Source organism: Marmota marmota, unplaced genomic scaffold (assembly GCF_001458135.2).
Source record: "Marmota marmota marmota unplaced genomic scaffold, marMar, whole genome shotgun sequence".
Classification (NCBI taxonomy): domain Eukaryota; kingdom Metazoa; phylum Chordata; class Mammalia; order Rodentia; family Sciuridae; genus Marmota; species Marmota marmota.
In genome coordinates this window covers 4,632,939-4,645,452 of record NW_026000000.1, presented here as the reverse complement: position 1 = coordinate 4,645,452, position 12,514 = coordinate 4,632,939, and the positions used below count along the sequence as shown (strand labels likewise).

Here is a 12,514-nt window from a genome sequence, read left to right as displayed (position 1 = left end):
GGAAAAAGATATGTTCTCAAATTTTGAGCAAAAATTAGTAGTAATGCTTTGAACAAAATAATTTTAAAACTTAGAGATATTTATAACAATGGATACAAACAGTTTTTCTCCAGAGTCAATTCAAAGTAAACATGACAATTATTTTTAAAATAATCATTTTTTCCTGATTAAACTAGAGTGCTCAGGAGACCCTGAGCAAGACCCTGTCTCAAAATAAAAAAATAAAAAGGGCTGGGAATGTGGCTCAGTGGGTAAGCGCCCCTGGGTTCAATTTTCTGGGTACCAAAAAATAAAAAAATAAAAAACAAAACACTAGAGTGCTGTTGTGCTGATATATTTTACAAAATTAAAACTTCTAAATACAGCTACTCAAAAACCATCATAACAAATAAAACTTCCCTAAGCCTTTCAAATATTGCTTTTAAAATTTCCATTCATAATTTGGCCTTATATAAGTGTGCAGCTGACAATTCCTTTTTTTTTTTTTTTTGTCCAGTTGATGTGTTACCCTGTTATGTTTCTGTTTCTCTTCATGGTGAATACTGAAAACAGACTACTAATTTTCAGAATCTCAAAACACACAACTGTGCTAGGCAACTATTCTCACTATTCTGATTACCTTAATTCCACCAATTTAAATCAACATTTAGTCCATTTAATATTTGCTTAATATTGAATATTTAAAAAACGTTCACCAGCTTCAGTCACACAAAATATTATATAATATAATTCCAAGAAGGTGTGTTCTAATGCAGTAATGCTGACTGAGGGGCAGGCTAGGGAACTACTTGCAGTGGATCAGTAACAGGTAGAAGATCCCTCTGCAAAATAAATCTAATGAGATTTCGAGAAAAATAAAATTAAAATTCAAAACAGCATGTATGATCTTTTGGGTTAGTGAGAAGCGCAGGTATGTGTTACATATTTCTGTCAAATATCAATATTTCTCACTTTACTTAGTGCTCAATTTTCAAATTGTTAAACTTATTCTGCAGATCTGCACAATATGCATTTAAACTATGACTTTAAAAGTTATGTTCTCAAAAATGATCTTGCTTTGTTTGTAATTATAGTCTACTAATCGCAACTATTTTCATTTACAAATAATATTCCTCTAATTCAGAATCAAATGAAATAACAACATGGAATGAGTAGACAGAGGTACATCAGTGTCTCTCTCAGGACATCATTATATGGAGGCATGGCAGAAGTGATGGAAAAAATAATTTTCTCTTATATTGGGTATTACTCAAGAATCTATTTCAACTTATAAGGATAAAACTATATGACACAGTAAAATATCAGATAATTAATCAATTAATCAAATAAATCTCATTTCAATCAATAATATCCCCAAGGCATCAAGATCTCAGTTGACTCAGCAAACAATGATAAAGGATTAGTATCTACTTCATAATATACTGTGTGTGTGTGTGTATGTATGTATGTGTGTGTGTGTGTGTGTGTGTGTGTATATATATATATATTTTATAGAAGACCATCAATTCAAAAGAAGAGGCTAGGCTATACCCAAGTTTTTAATAACCTTTCTAGCTCTGCCCTAAATGTCTTTCTACTTCATCTCTGAGAAACACCTTCAAAAAGCACAGCATAAAAAAACAGGTCTTCCATTTTTACAGAATACCATGTAGATATATGACTGCTCTCTTAATGAAAATAAAAAAGAAGAATATAATATAAAATCTTTTTAATGTACCAGCAAGGCAACAACAAAGTAAGGAATGTCAAAATAAAGTAAAAATGAGAATGCTGGAGGTAGGAACGCATGGAAACCAGACCTTGATCGCCTCAAACATGCATTATAACAATCTCACAGGGGCCTAGAGATTGAACCAGGGCTACCCAAGTAGAAGCATCAACAAACCCTTGCACAGAATCAGTCCCCCCAGCACCACACCTTCAGTATAGGAGTGCATTAGAAATACTCCTGCTGCATCAAAAGAGGCACTGCTGTTTAACACCAGCATTCTTCAGGGGTGGAAAATCTCCCCTGAGAATTCATGCCAACCACTGGTAACTCCTGTAGTTTTGTAGGCCAAATTTACACTGTGTGCTTCAGATACCTCAAGCAGAGAATTTAAAGATGTCCCAGACTGACAATGGCTATCAGAACCCAGATGAAGCAAATATAAATACTCTCTGGGAAAATCTACTGTCATCAACTCTTCAAAGTACTCATACAGATAAAACTTACAAGGAGCGTAAGCTCATGGTAAAAAAAATCATAAAAACATAAGGAAATAAGACACCATGAGCGAGAGTTTCTTTCTCGTGAGAAAAGGGCAGATGAGTCAGATCAAAAAGACTTTAAATACTGGAATTATCAGCATAAAATAAGCATATTTAATATGTCTCAAAAATAAGAGGTTTGGAAAGGAATAAAATGCCATCTAAAAAAATACCATACTAATATGAAGAAGGATCCAAAAATAATGGTGAAAAATTAAAAATAAAAAAACTTCACACTAATTCTTTTTACTTATTGAGCAACACGTACTAGGTATTAGACCTTCACAGGGGCTCTGGGGATAAAACAGTAGGATAAAAAAAAAATTTAATATAAAAATCCCGCGGGGCACAGTGACACTGTAATCCTAGAGGCTTGGGAGGCTGAGGCAGGAGGATCAAGAGTTCAAAGCCACTCTCAGCAATGGCGAGGCACCAATCAAGTCATTGAGACCCTGTCTCTAAATAAAATTTAAAATAGGGTTGGGGATGTGGCTCAGTGGTCGAATGCCCCTGAGTTTAATCCCTGGGACCCTGCCCCCCCAAAAAAATCCCCTTCAACAAGGGCAATTTTTAAAAGCAAAATATATTGTGTATTATGTGCATGTACAAATATTTAGCAGCAAATCCCATCAGTATGTACAACTATAATGTACCAATCAAAAAATGTGGGGAAAAAATAAATAAATAGCAAGCAGAATATATAAGTAACTGAACAAAGAAAAAGTGAACCTAAAGACAAATTTAAAAAAACTATCTAGAATTGTTTACAAATACAGACAGATATCAAAAATATGAGAGAGAAGAAAAAGGAAGGAAGAAATCTAACATACATTTTATTTAATTTCCAGAAGGAAATAAGATGTGGAAGAGGCATTATTTTAAGAAATAAAAATAGCTGGGTGCTTTGACATACACCTGTAATCCCAGCATCTTGGGAGGCTGAAGCAGGAGAATCACAAATTCAAGGTCAACTTTAGCAACTTAGCAAGGCCTAAGTAACTTAGACCCTGTCTCAAAATAAAAAGGGGTAGGGACAAGGCTCACTGGTTAAGTGCCCCCTGGGTTCAATACCTGGTACACACATACACAGGAGAGCGAGAGCAAGGGAGAGAGAAAGAAAGAAAGAAAATTTTACTAACATCAGTCACACTTATTATTATTTTAAAATTCTATTTGTCAACAAACTACTTAAGAAAACAAGTTCTCTCTGTGTTCACCACTGAATACCAAATCTTGAGAAATTTCTCTTAGTTTCTACAGGAAACATTTTTTAATAGAGGAAATCTCATCTCTTCCTAGAACTATTTTATGAGAGTTGATGAATATAAAAATGTATGCAATGCAAGAAGGAAACAGTCAAACCAAAATACAAGTTGTACGATTTAGACACAATCTAAAATAATGTCTGGTACCACCAAAACATTGTTTCCCCAATTTATTTTCTTTTTAGCATCATATGTAAAATGTTGTTTGCCTCTTTTCTACTCATCCCCTGCACCATCCTGCCCTACACCCATTGAGTGTAAGTTCCACCAGATTAGGGATCTTGTTTGCCTTCCTCAGTATTGTAGTCTAGCACCTAGAACAGTGCCCAAAGTAGAGATGAGATGCTCAATGGACATGTGACAGATGAATGAATGACAGAGTGAATGACCAGTCTTGGGTTGCAGCACTGTGCCATTCCAGGGCTGTCATTCTTCACATCTGGTTCAAGATGAATGTCACTCTGGCAGTTGTGCAAGTCCACATACTATGGCAAGAAATAGGCCAGAAACCATGTGCAGCCAGCATATACACACAGCTCAGGCCTTATGTGTCTCTAACACGTCCTGTTATATTTGTGAGCTGGCCATAATTTACCTCTCTCCTGATATAGAAAACAGGGGGAAACGGTTTACACCTCATGATTAAGTTCATTCTCCAAATAACTGAGTATACATTCACATTAAGATCTTTATATATTGATACCACTATGTCAACTATTCTATAAATAAAGTTAATATTTTTAACAATGATTAAGGATTCGGATTTCCAACTATAAATTAGTCCACTGTAAATTCTTTGGTCATTCCTCAGTCTTTGCTAGTTAAAAATATCTCTAGAGAAATTCTTTAGTCAGTCAACTGAACTATAAAACAAATAACTCAAGTTGCTGACTCGGGAGTGGTCAGTTCTGTGATCTCCCAATTTCAATCTGCAGTTTAACAGAGCCAAAGTATTTTAAGAGTCTGGAAATAGACTTCAGTAAGATTGCACAGAATGCTAGGCTGACCTTCATACACATCACTCTGATGAAAAGTACACCCTCCCATTTGGTAATCCCCATCAACTGGAATACAGAAACCCAACTCTTTGGAACAGGTTATACTTCCACCATTAACTGACATGAACATTAAAAGCCTATTTTATATTTCTGACTCACTTCTATGGTAATCCCCATCAGCAGGGCAACCAATGAAATTCCAGCTGAAAGGCCTATGGTGAACACCAAACCCAAGAAGCAACTGTGCCACTGCAGGAGATTTACAGGGATAATGGAAACCTGAAGTAAAACCACGCCAATATCCATCTTCCATCTTGTTTTCATCCTCCCTAAGCACCTACATGCCACAGTGATTTTCAGACTTCACTTGCTTAAGCAGCAGACTGCCTCCATTCAACAAAAATTTGTAAGAACTAAATAAATAAAATATATAAAAGCAGAACTGTTGACTGGCAGAACAGTAAGAACAGTAAGTGCCTCTTCTGTGGTACTCAGGAATTTCAAGGTTTCAATAAGAAATCAAGTCTGAAAAGCAATGGTCTAAGTGAGGAAGAGGATGATTTAATAATGATAGCATAAAGGAAGAAAAAATAACAATATATCATGGACCAAGCTTCATAAGACTTTTCTAAGTAAAACATTTCTGATAAATGTTTACCTGTCTCATTTGGCTTAACCACTGAGCCCACCCTCAGCTCTTTTTATTTTTATTTGCGACATCTCTCAAAAGTTGCTCAGGACCTCAATAAGTTGCTAAGGCTGGTGGCCTCACTAAATTGCTGAGGCTGGCTTTGAACTTGTGATTCCCCTGCCTCAGCCTCCTAAATAGCTGGGGTTACAGGTGTGTGCTATGGCACTCAATGAGGCTTATTTGTTGAAGACTTGGTCCCCAGTGTTCAGAGCGGGGCTTAAGGAACATGAATGGGTCATGAGGGCTCTAACTTCATTAGTGGATTAATCTATTGATGGATTCATAGCTGAATAGACTATTGGAAAGATATAGAAACTATAGGAGGTGGAACCTAGTACCTAGTTAAAGGAAGTTGAATTGGGGATTATATTCTGTGCGCACCTTTATGTAGCCAAGAAAGAGGAGGGAAAAAGGTTTAACTAATTAGTATAGTCATCTAGGAGGGTAAATCACTTGCAAATCAGGATTTGAAAGACTACATCTAACTACATAAAAGCTTAAGTTACTTGTCACAGATGGGCCACCTTGAAGAAAGAAAAAGGAGGTCCCAAGATTACCCATTCAAAACAGAATTTCCAATGCATCATGGACAATCATGCACAGTATTTGGATTGGAAAATTTACAAACCAAGTTCATCATCTGATATAATACAGAAAGTGAATGAAACTGGATTTTCTCATCCATCAGTGATAACCATCATTTGTTATTTTATAAGATACATGAAAGTGGCAATTACAGAGTTCTTGTTTATTTGAATATATCTATCCTACTGTTGATTAATCTGGTGAGATTGCAATGGAGCTAAATAAGGATTAGGCCCACCTAACAGCAGGATGGATTCACTTATGCTATTGCCTATATGGAATATTTTGTAGCCACTGAAAGTACATAATAATATTTAAGCACCTGGGAGAAAAACTGTATTTATACTAAGTAAAAATGAATATAGAAGACTATGATTTTAATTTTGTTATTTTATTTTAAATGGAATACATATTCATAGGAATAAAAATGGAAATATCTATACCAAAATATTACCAGTGGCTGAGTGGTGGTTGGTTCTATTATGTTTAAACTTTTCAACATTTGCCAAATTTTCTATGTAAAATCAGAAAAAAAAAATTAACACAAAATAAAATCTTACACAGAGAAATGATTCGATATACCTAAAATTCTGTATTTGTATGTAAATGTCAGAGCTGTTCTTAACTGTATGACTGTGTGGCCAAATTCCAGTCCCAACTTGTGGATGGAACAGCTGCTAAATGCAACTGCTAAGGTGAGTCAGCCTAATTGCTACAAGCATCTGGGAAAGCCCCGTGTGGGAAATGACACAGCCTGCGCAGACACACCTTCCAGTTCTCAAGAGCCACTCAGTCTGTCATAAACCAGAATTACTACTTCTATGATGAAGCCTCACCAGTGCACAGCTCCAGTCCCATCTAGAAGCCTCCACTTAAGCAGATGAGGCTTATTCAACTGTTTAAGACTGCATTCATAAGAATGCAAAATATAAGAAAATTTAGATGGTTTGCCATCTAAATGTCACAGCTGTGTACTGTCAGTGAGGCTCTGGAATCATCAGAGACACAGCCTATGAAATCAAGCAGATTCAGGTTCAAGTTGGCTTCCCCATTTACTAACTGTGTGAACATGACACAAGCCTCAGTTTATTCAGCTTTCAACGAAATTGACCACACCAGTTTCCAGAATTTTAGTGAATATTTAAAATATAACAGTAAGTACAGCATCTGCTAACCTAATAATGCTTCAGAAGTCTAAACACATAGAATTTTAAAATCATGTAGCCCCTTATCAGGGAGAAAAATGGATGCCATACAGTCTTTTTAAAAAATATTTTTTATAGTAGATGGGCATAATACCTTTATTTTATTTTTATGTGGTGCTAAGGATCAAACCCAATGCCTCACGCATGCTAGGCGAGGCACTCTACCAACTGAGATATAACTCCAGCCCTGGATGCCATATATTCTTAAAACCTAAATCATCAAGGACAACTTGTTAGCCCTATACACTTAAAGTGGTCACTGAGCAAATGCAAAGCACTTGAAGAGGAGGTCCATTTTTTATTCTACTAATTTATTTATTTTTTCAATGCTGGAGATGGAACCCAGGACCTTACACACGCTAGGCAAGTGCTCTACCACTAAGCCTCATCCCAACTCTGGATGGTCTATATTTTAAAGGATACAAGCTCTGAAACAAGTTTGTGAACTGGATAGATTTCCGGAAAAAATCATATCATTCTTCTCTGTATCATCTTCTCTAAGCCCACACTGAATAAAACAGGGCAATGGTGAAAATGGCACCACAGACACCATAGGAAATGTAGAAGCTGGAAACGTAGAAGCACTGCTTTCTATGCTGGCACCACAATCGAACAGGATCAGTAAAGACAGCAGAGCCTACATTAGAAAGAGGATATATTTCAACAGTACCTCATAATACTAATATATCCTCACAGAAATTATGAAAACAATAAATACTGAAAATATTTAATCCTAATCTCCTAAACAGAATATTGTAACTACAATTATAAACCAAATAAGATACCATGAAATGGGAGGCAAAGAAACAATGATAAAAAACTAGAGTCAATGATTAAAAATTCTAAATGATTGAAATATTCTAAAGAATTAGAATTTAAAACACTGCTTCAAAAAAAGGAGACAGCACAGTGTATTGCTTTCATAGTACATAATTTGAGACAGACTTAGTGCTGAATCCTATTTCTGCCAATTACTCTATGAGAAATAGTAGGTCAGTTATTTAACCACTTAGAACATCCATTTCTTTATCTACAAAGAGGGACTTTCTAATGCTTCCACAATGGCATAACAACCAAGGATACGTAAACTTCTTGGCACAGGGTACATTTCTAATGTTCTACATTGGCAGAAAGGAAAAAAAAAAAAAACTCTATAGGACCAAGGTAACATACAGCCTGACAGGCTACACCAAAAGAAAAGAGATAATGCATCAAAAGCTGGAGGTCCACTGAAAGATACAGGACATAAAATAATGGTAACCCTGACCTAGGTGATAAACACTGTTGAAGAGATAAAAATTGAAGGCTGTTTAAGCCAGAAAATGATGTGGGCACTTATCACTGTAACTTGAAGGAGTCAAGGAGACAAGCAGGTCAAAGTAAAGGACTACAGGAAATAAGTCAATCTGATGCAATCCCTGCCCAATCAGAAATGGCTTTCATGAGGCTCAGAGTAAGAGGAAAGCCAATAATGAAAGCCAGTTCAAGGGCACACATTTGCTGAGCTTTGACACACACTGCTCTGCTCCCAGGAAAGAAGGCAATGAGACCTTAGGCTAGAAATTTCCTATCACTTTCATTTGGATAGAGTCAAAGGTTATCGCTACCTTCTTCACTGTCCTTCAGACAACAGGAAGGACCCTGAAGGTGCTGAGAAAGAGCTGCCCCAGCAGTGAAGAATGACATCCCAGTACACCATCAAGGGTAAGAAACAACAGACACTGGTGACTAAGCAGTCTCCATTCCCAGAGAACAGCTCACCTTGACTCAGTACAGCACAGTGGGCCACACCAAGTTCAGTCCACGCTCTCCATTACTACATACCTTGGACAGCTATTGTTTTGCATCTACCAAAAGGTTCCTTTAAAATTATTCTCATGTACGCTTCCTGAGGCAGGGTCTTGTCTTGTATATCATAAGTTTCTCAACTGGACACTTTTGTGCATCCCCAAGAACTCACTGGTGTGCCTAGAACAGAGGAACAATTCAAGTTTAACAACTCCAAAGTGGAATCATAAAATTCATAAACTAAAAGAACCTTACAATTCAGTATAGTTCACTGTAAATAAAAGCATTAAAGTGTTGATTAGCTTGGAAACAAAAAATTCACAATAGGCCCTCTCCACCTCTCATCCTCCATTTTTCTTATTTTCTATTTTTAGCCTTTTATTTTTTATTGGCATAAAATATATACAACATAAAAGACAGCGCTTCAAGCTGAAAACAAAGGTAAACTACTGAGTTAACCTCTTTATAAGCTGACTTATAAAAAGATGGTCTCTGGGGCCAAAATGTTACCCGCATGAATGATATCTTTTATATTTACGTGTATATGAAAGGCTGTGTGTATAAACCAGGAAGCTAGAGATAATGCTGGCACCTAATAAAGAACAAATATCATTCATTGTTCATTTAGTCCCTCATTTCATAATTTGTACTTACATGTAAAAGAATATTAAATGTAATTGTAGCTAGGAAGCAGTGTTTTTTATTTTGATCATGTTTAGTAATACCTCTCTTTTTTGTGCCATGTTAATCTACATAGATGTGGATTTTGAATCCTTTCAGGTTCACAAAAGTGCTATATCATGAGTATCTGAGGAAAAGACTGTTCCATTCTCCCCACTTAAATTTCAAGACACTAATAAGCTCCTTTGAAGTTATCTTGGTGGGGAGGGGATCATAGGGGGTCCCCTGTAAAAACTGAAACAAGTGATCTCTTGAGCAAAGTAAGAGGTTTAATTCTAAAAAACAATTCTTAGAGCAAAAAGAAATCACTCTCCCCTCAGCCCTTCTGCCTCACCCCCAGGGCTGAAAGCCAAACTCAGGGCCTTGCACGTGCTAGGCAGGCGCTCTCTCTGCCACTGAGCTAAAATCTCCAACCCCTAAACCGCTCTCTTGATAGTTCTTCAGAACCTCCTTATACTTGGCAATCTCCCACATTTAATCATTCTGTAAAAAATCAGGCTACACCTGCAAATAATTAAGTACAGTCACAAAAAGCAGGTGCCACAACTAATATAAAACAAAACTAGGATACTCCTGCCATTAACTTAAAAGTATTCGATTAAATCTTCAAAGTAATATATAATGTATTTACATCACACAAAGATCATGCTCTCCTGAGGACACCAAAATATAGTGTAAAAGCCCAAAGAAAAGCAAGAGTTTTATCTCTTTAAACAAAAAAAAAAGAGAGAGAAATAGATGTTGCCTGAAATTTGAAACCTTATCAAGTCTCATATTGTTTCATGTGACAATAATCTTAGTTTATTTTGAATAAGAAAATAATATTGGAAAGTAAAAATATCAGTTGGGGATGCTTGTGGGTCACTTAACAAACTATCAAAAAGAAAGCAAAGAAATAGATTTTAAAAATTATTTTGAGAGGTTGAACCTAACAGAAGGAAATATGAGATAACTTTTTAAAAAGTCTCTAAAATGTAATTTTCAAAAGCAATATAAATTTTGGGGTTATAGATAGCCAATAGAATAGGCCTGTTTATCTCTGCTTCTCTCTTAATCCCCATTATAATGATAGTAAAGAGAAAAAGACAGAATCTACAAAGACAAAAGGATAGGACAGACAACAGACATCAAAGGGACAGCAGACACCTCTGGGACAGCAGAGGTGACTACAGAGTCTGAAGAGCAAAGAAAAGCCAGCTAACTGCCCCTGAAAGGTCAAGGAAGGCAGCTTCCTGTTCCTCAGAAGAGTCGCAAGGGGACTGAAAAGGGCAGGCTGTCTATATAAAACACACACGTACCCTTCTATCATATTTTAAAATTAACTCAAAATGGCTTAAAGCTCTAGAATTAAGATCTGAAACAACTTTCTGAAGACTGACCATGAAAATAGCACAAACACACAAAAAAATCTGAAACAATAAAATTCATAGAAGAAAACACAGGGAAAGCTTTATAAGACATGGCGCCATTGGATTTGGCAATGGATTGCTTGTACACGGCACCCAAAGTATAGGCAATAAAACAAAATAAACAATGGGACTACATAAAATGTGAAGACTTTCATACAACAAAGGGACCAATAAACAGAGTGAAGAGGCAACCTACGGAATGGGAAAAAATATCTTTTGTGTTAGTAAATCTTACAGGATGTTAAAAAAAAAAAAAGAACTCCTACAACTGAACAACAAAAACTCCAATAAACCTATTAAGAAATGGACAAAGGACTTGGAACAGACATTTCTCAAACATGATGTACAATGGTCAACAAGCACATAAAAAGTTGCTTAGTATCACTAATCATGGGGAAACTGGAAATTAAAATCACAGTGAGATATTACTTCCCATCCATTCAAATGGAATACAGAAAACAGTGTTGGCAAGGATGTGGAGAAACTGGAATCCTTGTATACTCTTGGAAAAATGTAAAGTGGTATAGTCACCAGGGGAAACAACCAGGCAGTTCTTCAAAATATTAAAAACAAAATATTAAAAACGAAACTGCTGATTCAGCAATTCCACTGCTGGTATTCATATGAAAGAATGGAAAGCACTGACTTGAAGACATATTTACACACACATGTTCACTGCAGCACTGTTCAAGAACAGTGCACCATTTAGGTGGTAAATGGGAATAAAATATTGTATATGCACACAATGGAAATAGTATTCAACTACAAAAAAAGAAGAAACTTCCATCATTTGCTATAACATGGATGAGCTTTGAAGTCATTATGCTAAGCGAAACAAGCCAGTCACAAAAAGACAAATACTGCCTTCATTCCACTTTCATAACTTAAAGAAACAAAAAGTAGATGATGATTGCCCAGGGTAGAGGAAGGAGAGAAACAGTAGCCGTTTGGTGGGTAGGGAGCTTTAGTTTTACAAGACGAAAAAAAATTCTAGAGCTATTTTGCACAATAATGTGCATGTGGTTAACACAACTGCACTATACAAATTTTATATTGTGCTTTTTTACCACAATGAAGAAAAATTGGGGACATTTTCCTGGACAATCTGAATAGGTGTAATCACAGGGTTCTTAGAAGTAGAAAGGATAGGTAGAAAATCAATTAGAAAAATGCAATGTGAGCAATATTTGGCCTACTATTGCTGACTTTAGTGATGGAAGAGGGTCATGAGACAAGGCAACTTCCAAAAGCTGGGAAAGTAAGAAACTGAGTTTTCTCCTGAGCCTCCAAAAAGGCAGGAGGATCTCCAAGTTCAAAGCCAGTTGCAGCAATTTAGCAAGGCCCTAAGCAACTTAGTGGGGCCTAGTTTCAAAATGAAAAATAACAAACAACTGGGGGTATGGCTCAGAGGTTAAGCACCCCTGAGTGAAGGGAGGGAGGGAAGGAGGAAGGAAGGAAGGGAGGGAGAGAGGGAGGGAGGGAGGGAGGAAGGAAGGAAGGGAGGAAGGAAAGGAGGGAGGGGAGGAAGGGATGGAGGGAGGGAGGGGAGGGAGAGAGGGAGGGAGGAAGGGAGGGAGGGAGGGAGGGAGAGGAGGAAGGGAGGAGGGAGAGAGGGAGGGGGAGGAAGGGAGGGAAGGGAGGA

At 36.7% G+C, this 12,514-nt stretch overlaps 1 protein-coding gene across 13 annotated transcripts in view; it reads right to left on the bottom strand.

Moving 5' to 3' along the window:
* Positions 1-12,514, bottom strand: part of Sgms1 (sphingomyelin synthase 1) — a 289,949-nt gene that overhangs the window by 122,911 nt on the left and 154,524 nt on the right. For 12 of the 13 annotated variants that reach the window (XM_048807437.1, XM_048807436.1, XM_048807435.1 and 9 more), the window contains one exon: positions 8,819-8,962. The gene's annotated coding sequence lies outside the window, so the exon portion shown is untranslated. Of the gene's footprint in view, positions 1-8,755; positions 8,775-8,818; positions 8,963-12,514 lie in introns of those variants that run through there. The other variant, XM_048807441.1, reaches the window with a different exon arrangement.